The sequence below is a fragment of the Beta vulgaris genome, chromosome 4 (assembly GCF_026745355.1).
Source record: "Beta vulgaris subsp. vulgaris cultivar EL10 chromosome 4, EL10.2, whole genome shotgun sequence".
NCBI classification, from domain to species: Eukaryota; Viridiplantae; Streptophyta; class Magnoliopsida; order Caryophyllales; family Amaranthaceae; genus Beta; species Beta vulgaris.
The window spans coordinates 26,315,218-26,326,007 of record NC_079205.1 but is presented as its reverse complement, the minus strand read 5'-3'; the positions used below and the strand labels follow the sequence as shown (position 1 = coordinate 26,326,007).

Below are 10,790 nucleotides of genomic sequence, written 5' to 3'. Positions count from 1 at the left end.
ATAATATGACTTGTAAGTCATGAATAAACCTCCTTTCCTCACAAACAACTTTTTGAACATTCAAAGTTCATAAAAAACAATCAACCTTTCATTGTAAAAATAATCTAATTTTCCAAAAAGGATAACAAAACTTCTATATAAAAATGATTGATAAAATCATCCTTCTTTTCACTTCCAAGAGTGAATAATAAAATATTGTAACCATTTTAAACCAAATTTCTAAACCAATCCAACCATTAAATAATAAATAACTTTATCACATAAAACCATATTTCAAAAGATCTAGCTACATAATGTACCTTGATCTTGCACAAAAGTATACTAGTATCTTCACTTATTTTTATACTTGAGCTTTCTCATAACCAACCACTAAGCAATTTACCACATGAACTTAATCATGAATTTAAACATGAATGACCTATCATGAGCATAATATTTTTGAGTAAGACATATGAAAACATTTTTCTTAAACCAAAGAAAATTGAAACTTGAATAAGAAATATAAAACTAGAATAGATAGGAAGAGAAAGAAGAACTTTGAAGTAAGAGAGTATGGATTCTTCAAAGTTTTTGTGAAAAATGGCTTAAGGTATGGATATTTATAAGAGTAGAATAGGTAGTACTTAATTTCAAAAATTAAATAGTTTGTAACCTTCACCATAAATTAGGAGATTAAACCAAGATTTGTAACCTCCATCATAAATTTGGAAGTTATAGGAAATCAAAACTCCCTCCAATCACCATAAATCCCGTAGGAATATATGGCCTCTAAAAATAATTTTTTTTTTTTTTTTGGTCTTCTGAAATTTTTGACTAGGATTTAATACCAAAAGCTTAACAAATTCAATTTTGGTGCCTTATGCAAATCAGAATAGAAGGGAGATGGAATTTGAGGTTGGGGAGAAGGCTTTGCTATAAGTGTCACCAACAAAAGGGGTCATGAGATTTGGTAGGAAAGGAAAGTTGAGTCCGCGTTATATTGGACCATATGAGATCTTGGAGCGAATTGGGGAAGTAGCTTATAGATTAGCCTTACCAATGGAGTTAGCTAATGTCCATAACGTCTTTCATGTGTTTCAACTTCGAAAATATGTCCATGATCCTACACATCTCATTCAACCTGAAACCATTGCACTAGATGATACCTTATCTTTTGAGCAACGCCCAGTTAGGATCCTTGATACCAAAACGAGAAGTACCTGGAACAAGGCGGTAAAATTAGTCAAGGTGTTATGATCAAGTCAAACTTCTGAAGAGGCTACATGGAAAGTCGAAGATGATATGAAAAACCGATATCTCGAACTTTTTCAGCAGGTACACTTGAGTTTCGGGGACGAAACTCTTTAAAGGGGATAGAATGTGATACTAACTTTTTGTTTACATATTAGTGGCGAGCGATAACAATAGAGTTCGAGGACGAACTTTCTTTTAAGGGGGAGAAGATGTAATATCCCAAGTTTTTATAACTATTTTTATAAAATTTATTTTGTTATAATAAGATTTTATAAATATAAAATTCTGAAAAATAAAGTAAAATCATTATAAATCAGATTTTTATGAAACTGTTTTTTATTTATTAAATCAGATTTTTATCTTTTAAAAAAATAATTTTCGAAATCAGAATTTTTTTTTAAAATCAGATTTTTCGTTCAAAAAGAAAGATAGAGAGAAAAGATTCTAAAATTATAACTTCAGCTGGTTTTGGAAAAGGATTAATTTTTCTTTAAATACTTATCTTTTAGTGAAACCCTAAATTCATACATATATATATACCCTAAACACCCAAAAATCTCCACGTAATACACTCTCTTCATCTTTTTGGTAAGTTCTAAATTTCAGATCTAGAATCACCATTGTTGTGTTTAGAAGGTTTCTGTAATACCCCGAATATTCAGAAGTTATTTTATTATTTAAGGTCTAATATTATTTTCACTCAAAACTTATTTTATGATAAGCGATTTTATTTGATAACTATGTTTATTAAAATAATGATCTTACTTCATTTCGATTTATTTAAGAAAGTTTAAAAATAAATCATTTACTTGTTTATTATTCATTTTACTATTTCTAATTAAATAAATATTCCTTTTATAGTTGTTATGAGCACCCTTATTCTAATTGTCCATCCATCCAAAGCCCCAATTCAAGTCCAAGTCCATAGTCCATATCCTTGTAGCCAAAAAGAAAAGAATAAAACATAAAAAAAAAGAGAAAAAGAAAGAAGATGAGCGTGACTCATCTTCATCATCTCCTTCTTCCTTCGTCCGGTTCTGGGCTCAAGAACCAAAATTTTCAGCACCTCCTTCCTCCTCTTTCGTCCAGTTCAAGCTCACAAACCAAGAAAATCTTCACCTCCCTCCTCTCCCTTCTCCTTCATCTAATACAAAGCACTCAAACCAAGAAATTTTGCAAAGGCTACACCTCACCATCCACCATTGGATGCTAACCGAAAATTTCCTCTTATAAATACTGACTTCATTCTCATTTGATTTCCCAAGCAAAACAACTCAAAAGGTTGCTTCAATTTCCTTTCTCTTCTTCCTTAAATTTCTGATTTTTATCTTGAAAATTAAAATAAAAATTTCAATTCACATCTCCTCAGTTTTTTCTTCCTCCGCCGGAAAAACTCCGACCACCCCAACCATCTGAATCCCGTCGCCTGAAACCGCCTAATCCACCGTTTCGCAGACCACCACAGTACCACCAACCGGCAGCCTTCCTTTCCTTCGCGCATCTGCTGCGTCCCCTGCAGCACGTCGCCACCCGCCAGCCACCACTCTCGAACCACCTCCTTCTTTTTCGCGGTGCCTGAGCCTCGCCGGCGAACCGAACCACCAGCACCGATTTCCTTCTCTCCCCTGTTTCGCTCCTCTGCCTTCTCCCTCCTCCTATTTCGCCTCTTGTGTTTCTCAGTTTGAGAAAATGATTTTCCTCTTTTAAAACTCCTTTCCTTTTCCTTTTGTTTAATTAGTTTTATTTGTTTACCTTTATTTATTTTTATTTTTTTTGAAACTAAAACTCATAATTTCCTAAACTAGCTACATTAATTAAGTTAGTATATTTTGTTAATCTTTTATAAACTTGATAAAAGTTTTCTAATTTTCCTAAAATGAAATAACGAGTGATATAAAGTAAGTTTTTCATGTTTAAAATAACTGGTTAAAGTTAATAAAATTAAGTTGAAGTAATCTTTAAGTACTTAAAACGATTTCTAAAATAATTTGAAAACCGTAAACTTTGATTCATAAACTCGCTTAAAATAATGAAGAATTTCTTTAAGTTATTCGGATTATTTAAATCGTATATTTTATAAAAACGGGGTTATTTAAGAACTAACTTAGATCTGGTTAATATTGTAGACTCCGATTTCTTAGACGAGGAATACCAGGAGCGCTAATACGTTCGTGAACTTAACTTTTGGGCACGCGTCACGAGGTAATCTCCGATGTTCATCTAAACATAGATCCCGTTAGCTTAAAACGAATTCATTTCGTGATTATGTGCTTATAAAATTTATAATTATGAATTATCGACTTAATGCGGATTATGAGTACAAATAACAAAATAGACAACGACTCTGGATTCTGATTATGATTTATGAATTATGACGATGGACGATGTACGATAGGACAACAATGTTTATTATAATATTATTAAAATCACTTAATGTCATTTAATAATGTTATGATTATATTATTATGATTATTATTATTATTACTATTATTATTATGATTATTATTGTTATTATTACTTTATTCATGAATATTATTATTGTTATTAATATCGAGATTTTATGAAAGTTGGATTTGATAAAAACTTGTGATAATGAAATGATTATGAATCTGAAGTGATGGTTGTGAATATGAAATGAGTTATTGAAATCTCTATATGTTCACGCTGGATTGAACAAGATGACGTAAATGTGTACGTGATTTATGAGATGACGTAAATGTGTACGTGATTTATGTGATGAATTGACGTGAATTAAAAGATGTTAATCACGTAAAGTGAAATATCGGAGGGAAATGATGAACAGGTTGCCCTGTATGAGTGGTTCAGCGACCCCTTACAGGTTCTCTGGTTACTATGCTGATTATTCTGTTATTGTCTTCCTTCTATCTTGTTGCGATCCAAGTAGAAGGGGTGTGCACACTAGGGACTCTGTTATTATGGCCATTATGATATTCGTAGGTGGTTACAGGGGTTCGCCCCGGCCTACGAGTAGTGGTTACAGGGGTTCGCCCGGCCTACTATGTTGAAGTAGGTGGTTACAGGGGTTCGCCCCGGCCAACTATGTTGAAGTAAGTGGTTACAGGGGTTCGCCCCGGCTTACTGGCGTTCTCTTTCCTCTCCTTGAATAACTGGATAAATTGAATTAATGATATGATTATTCAGTTTATATGTGTATATGTGCTATGACTTCCAAAACTATTAATCTACTATTTTACAAAGTATTTTCAACTTAAGTATTTTACGGGATGGAGTTGGAATTACTCATTTTTTCTGATTTTTGGGAGCTTGTCTCTCTTGTCTCTTTTCAATCTATTTGTGCAGGTGGGTGATCGAGCGGGGGAACAAAAGGGAGATCATTTAGAGTTGTCATCCACTTAGCATATGATTATCTTCCACTAGAACTCTGAACACTTAATTAATTAGTAATGTTTAATGAAGAATTTACTTAGTTGTAATGATTAATGAATTTGAGTTGGTGTGTTGTAACTTAGCCTTGCATTTATTTCCAAGGAGATAATTGCGGCGGTAGCACCACCCATCGAGTCGAACCCTCGTGGATTTATTTTCCCCCAAAACCCGAGTTTTATTGAATAAGGAAGGGTTTGGGTCGACGAGGGTGTTACATAGTGGTATTAGAGCAGAGTTTAGATTAATTAGGGAAAGATTGAAATTATCAAAATGTAGAAATTAAGGAAAATGAATCTAATAGGTTAAACTTAAAATTTGTTTAGGAGGTCAAGATAATAAAATACTTAGGAGAAACGAAATTAGGATTAAAATATGACTTAAGGATCTAGTATGGGTACAAATGGTTATGTGTGCATGTGTGAAAGTACTCGTTAAAGGTACTTATTAATTGTTTATATTTTATTAGATGGCCAGGACACGTATGACAGCCAGGCAATGCACCAGAACAGCACGTCAAGGACCTTACCTTCTAAGGATGAGGGCAGGAGAGTCGATTTCAACTTACATTTATAAGTTATGTTTAATCATGAAGTGTTATCACCTTAATGAAGGTCACGGGTATTCGGATCACCTCACGCCACCTAAGCAAGCCAATGTCTTAATTCACACTCTCCCTAACAACGACCCTTATGCCGAAATCAAGAACGAATACTCTGACATTCTAAAAAATGGAAGGCCAAACTATGAGCGCTACACATGGAAAGGGAAGTGGTATCTCACGTTGAGTTACCTGGAGAAAAGAATGCTCGATGCCAGAGCTAAGTGGCTTAATGACTACGGAACCTCCGATGACGATGAACCCGACTACAGTAACAATGAAAAAATAGAAAGAAGCCCCGTCTCACTAGTTGAAAACCCTGGAGAAAATGAAAACAAAGATGAGGAAGAAGACCCGTCCGAGGATGAAGAGTAAAACCTTCGACCTTTGCTAGCCTTAACCACTCGGAATCTAAACCCGTAGTAGATTTATTAACGTTAGTGTTAACTTATTTGCTTTGTGATGCTAGTATTTCTTAGTTATGAAACCTAAGATGACTCTTATGTGATGAATGCAATGTGCATGATACTCTTGGAGTGAATGAAATGATGAAATTTTGGTATATGACCTGAATATACTGTGTGCAAAAGTGAATGAATCAAATGAGCTTTGATTATGCATTTATGTGAATTAAGCCTTATTTAAGGATCAATGTGAATGGTGGGAACACCAATGGGAATAATACAGATAGCTTATGCAATACTTTTATACACGATCTAGAGTAAGGAGACAAGAAAACCAAATGGCCGAAACTCCTGAACAAGTTGCAACACGACTTAGGACTCTCGAGCAACTAGCTCAAAACTTTGGCTTAGTTTTTCAAAACCAGCTCAACAACCACTATGGAGATGATCCGCAAGCTGCAATGGCGAAAAAGATTTTCACCTTGAAACCACTAACCTTTGTTGGTAGAGAAAATCCATTACTTCTCGAAAATTGGATAAGAGACTTCGAAAAGATTTTCACGGCCACGAGTACGCCTGAGGCCTAGAAAGTAGACCAAGCGACCTTTTACTTGCACGAGGACGCTGATACTTGGTGGGAAAGTGCACCGGAGCCCAAATTCAAGTCCAAGTCCATAGTCCATATGCTCTGTAGCCAAAAAGAAAAAAATTAAAACAAAAAAAAAGAGAAAGAAAGAAGATGAGCGTGACTCATCTTCATCATCTCCTTCTTCCTTCGTCCGGTTCTGGGCTCAAGAACCAAAATTTTCAGCACCTCCTTCCTCCTCTTTCGTCCAATTCAAGTTCACAAACCAAGAAAATCTTAACCTCCCTCCTCTCCCTTCTCATTCATCTAATACAAAGCACACAAACCAAGAAATTTTGCAAAGGCTACACCTCACCATCCACCATTGGATGCTAACCGAAAATTTCCTCCTATAAATACTGACTTCATTCTCATTTGATTTCCCAAGCAAAACAACTCAAAAGGTTGCTTCAATTCCCTTTATCTTCTTCCTTAAATTTCTTAATTTTATCTTGAAAGTTAAAAATAAAAATTTCAATTCACATCTCCTCTGTTTTTCTTCCTCCGCCGGAAAAACTCCGACCACCCCAACCATCTGAATCCCGTCCCCTGAAACCGCCTAATCCACCGTTTCGCAGACCACCACAGTACCACCAACCGCCAGCCTTCCTTTCCTTCGCGCATCTGCTGCGTCCCCTGCAGCACGTCGCCACCCGCCAGCCACCACTCTAGAACCACCTCCTTCTTTTTCGCGGCGCCTGAGCCTCGCCGGCGAACCGAACCACCAGCACCGATTTCCTTCTCTCCCCTGTTTCGCTCCTCTGCCTTCTCTCTCCTCCTATTTCGCCTCTTGTGTTTCTCAGTTTGAGAAACTGAATTTTCTCTTTTGAAACTCCTTTCCTTTTCCTTTTGTTTAATTGGTTTTATTTGTTTACCTTTATTTTATTTTATTTTGAAACTAAAACTCATAATTTCTTAAACTAGCTACATTAATTAAGTTAGTGTATTTTGTTAATCTTTTATAAACTTGATAAAAGTTTTCTAATTTTCCTAAAATGAAATAACGAGTGAAATAAAGTAAGTTTTTCATGTTTAAAATAAATTGGTTAAAGTTAATAAAATTAAGTTGAAGTAATCTTTAAGTACTTAAAATGATTTCTAAAATAATTTGAAAACCGTAAACTTTGATTCATAAACTCGCTTAAAATAATAAAGAATTTCTTTAAGTTATTCGAATTATTTAAATTGTATATTTTATAAAAACGGAGTTATTTAGGAACTAACTTAGATCTGGTTAATATTGTAGACTCCGATTTCGTAGACGAGGAATACAAGGAGCGCTAATACGTTCGTGAACTTAACTTTTGGGAACGCGTCACGAGGTAATCTCCGATGTCCATCTAAACATAGACCCCGTTAGCGTAAAACGAATTGATTACGTGATTATGTGCTTATAAAATTTATAATTATGAATTATCGACTTAATGTAGATTATGAGTATGAATAACAAAAGGGACAACGACTCTGGATTCTGATTATGATTTATGAATTATGACGATGGACGATGTACGATAGGACAACGATGTTTATTATAATATTATTAAAATTGCTTAATGTCATTTAATAATGTTATGATTATATTATTATGATTATTATTATTATGATTATTATTGTTACTATTACTTTATTCATGAATAATATTATTGTTATTAATATCGAGATTTATGAAAGTTGGATTTGATAAGAACTTGTGATAATGAAATGATTATGAATCTGAAGTGATGGTTGTGAATATGAAATGAGTTATTGAAATCTCTATGAATGGATTGAGATTATGATGGATTGAATATGTTCACGCTGGATTGAACAAGACGACGTAAATGTGTACATGATTTATGAGATGACGTAAATGTGTACGTGATTTATGTGATGAATTGACGTGAATTAAAAGATGTTAATCACGTAAAGTGAAATGTCGGAGGGAAATGATGAACAGGTTGCCCTGTATGAGTGGTTCAGCGGCCCCTTACAGGTTCTCTGGTTACTATGCTGATTATTCTATTACTGTCTTTCTTCTATCTTGTTGTGATCCAAGTAGAAGGGGTGCGCACACTAGGGACTCTTTTATTATAGCCATTATGTTATTCGTAGGTGGTTACAGGCGTTTGCCCCGGCCTAGAAGTAGGTGGTTACAGGGGTTCGTCCGGCCTACTATGTTGAAGTAGGTGGTTACAGGGGTTCGTCCCGGCCTACTATGTTGAAGTAATTGGTTATAGGCGTTCGCCCCGGCTTATTGGCATTCTCTTTCCTCTCCTTGAATAACTGGATAAATTGAATTAATGATATGATTATTCAGTGTATATGTGTATATGTGCTATGACTTCCAAAACTATTAATCTACTATTTTACAAAGTATTTTCAACTTAAGTATTTTACGGGATGGAGTTGGAATTACTCAATTTTTCTAATTTTTGGGAGCTCGTCTTTCTTGTCTCTTTTCAATGTATTTGTGCAGGTGGGTGATCGAGCGGGGGAACAAAAGGGAGATCATTTAGAGTTGTCATTCACTTAGCATATGATTAGCTTCCGCTGGAACTCTAAACACTTAATTAATTAGTGATGTTTAATGAATAATTTACTTAGTTGTAATGGTTAATGAATTTTAGTTGGTGTGTTGTAACTTAGCCTTGCATTTATTTCCAAGGAGATAATTGCGGCGGTAGCACCACCCGCCGAGTCGAACCCTCGTGGATTTATTTTCCCGCAAAACCCAAGTTTTATCGAATAAGGAAGGGTTCGGGTCGGCGGGGGTGTTACAGTTTCAACCAGAAAAAAAATATTTTTAAAACCCGACACCGCGACTCCGATGACTTGGCCGGAGTCCGGCGCCGGTCTTCTTCTTCTTTCTTCTATCTCTTTCTTCTTCTTTCTCTTTCTTCTTTCCTCTCTTTCTTCTGGTTCTCGTTTGTGCAGGTTGCAAAAGGAGCTTTGCTCCTTAAATTGGTACACTTTTTGATATTTTTTTAAAACAAAAAAAAGGAAAAGTTGTACATACATGTGCAGCAAGTTCACGTGGGTTTGTGACTTGCTGTCACATGAAATTTTTTCACAATTTTTTTTCTTTCAATATGTGAGTGTCACGTTTTTTTTTGTTTCAAGTAAAAGTTTTTTTATTTCTTTTCAACCTTGGTTATTTAGCTTTGTTAGTTACTACTAATTTTGTAACCTTGGTTAATTATTTTCGGGATATTATATTAAGTGACTAACTTTAGGTAATATTATTTGTTGTAGACGAAAATTTCGTAGAAGGCGACGTTTAGTTGATATTGCTATACTTGGGACGCGTTCGAGGTAATTCACAATGTCCATCAACAACTACAATCCCGTTAGGAATTGTATGTGTTATGTGTAATACATGTGGTTTACGTGATTTTATGTTTATGTTAGATGTATATTATGGGACATAAATAGTATTAGTACTTGTTATGACTAAAATTATTATTATCAATAAATTTTAGTACTACTGTCCCTGCGTATAATACATATGTATCTACTAGTATTTTGTTATTACCTTCGAATTTATAATATACATATGTAACCATCATGCTAAAAATTATACTAATTTTGATAATGTAACTTAATGGGTAAAACTAGTGAGTTAATGATGTTACGAACGATATTATAAGTTGATATTGTGACTCTATGAGGCGCTAATGAGGCGCTAATGAGGCTCTAATGAGGGATGTATTGTTACTATGAATTATGGACGTTGATTATTATAATTAAGTTGTTAAGTTGTGAAAAATATTTATTGAACTGAAGATGTTCTTGTTAATGTTAATGTGATACTTGATGTGTCATTACTATTAAAATATATTAATCACATAAAGTGGAAATATTATTGAGGGAATTATCCTGTGGACTTGGATCCTCCATAGGTGATGAACAGTACTTGAATTTATTCCACCTAATACTATTGGTGCGCATTGCGGATACCCATTAGATTAGTGAGGAGTGTGCACACTAGGGACGTTCTGCAAAACGATATTGGCCATTATTCTTAATTTATCTGGGTGACGACCCGTGTTGAAGTAGGTGGTTAACGGGATTAGTCCCGGCCTACTGACGTTCAATTCCCTTCTAATAATTAAATTTGTTGTTGTATGACTCATATAAACTTGAAATAATTGAAATGGTTAAATATATTGTATACTTGTCTGTATTATGTTATACTTGTCTGTATTACGTTATACTTGTCTGTATTATGCTATAAAAATTATTTTCAAAATACAACTATTATTATTATTATTATTATTATTATTTTACGGGATGGAGTTGTAATTACTTAGCTTTCGCTAATTTTTGTGTTTTTGTTTTTCTTTGCACTTTTCCTATTTATATTGTGCAGGTTGGTGAAAGGGACTACGTTGCAGGAATGAGTGGATTTTGTAGTTTTTAAGTTCACCTAGTTTAATAAATATTATAGTACTGTTATTTGAGATTGTTTAGTTTTGGTTTGGTTTAAATTAGACAACTTAGTTTGGTTTATTTTTGATTATCTGGTTTGTAAGTTGAATTTTTA

At 34.2% G+C, this 10,790-nt stretch overlaps 1 long non-coding RNA gene across 2 annotated transcripts; it reads left to right on the top strand.

Moving 5' to 3' along the window:
* Positions 1-2,134: 2,134 nt before the first annotated feature.
* On the top strand, positions 2,135-10,756 carry LOC104884093 (uncharacterized). Of its 2 annotated transcripts, XR_007270591.2 has the most exons (6): positions 2,135-2,514; positions 3,360-3,435; positions 5,108-6,672; positions 7,515-7,590; positions 8,724-9,559; positions 10,617-10,756. It is a non-coding gene; the product is annotated as an uncharacterized LOC104884093 (long non-coding RNA). The 2 variants fall into 2 exon arrangements; XR_008968998.1 differs by lacking the exon at positions 5,108-6,672.
* Positions 10,757-10,790: the final 34 nt, after the last annotated feature.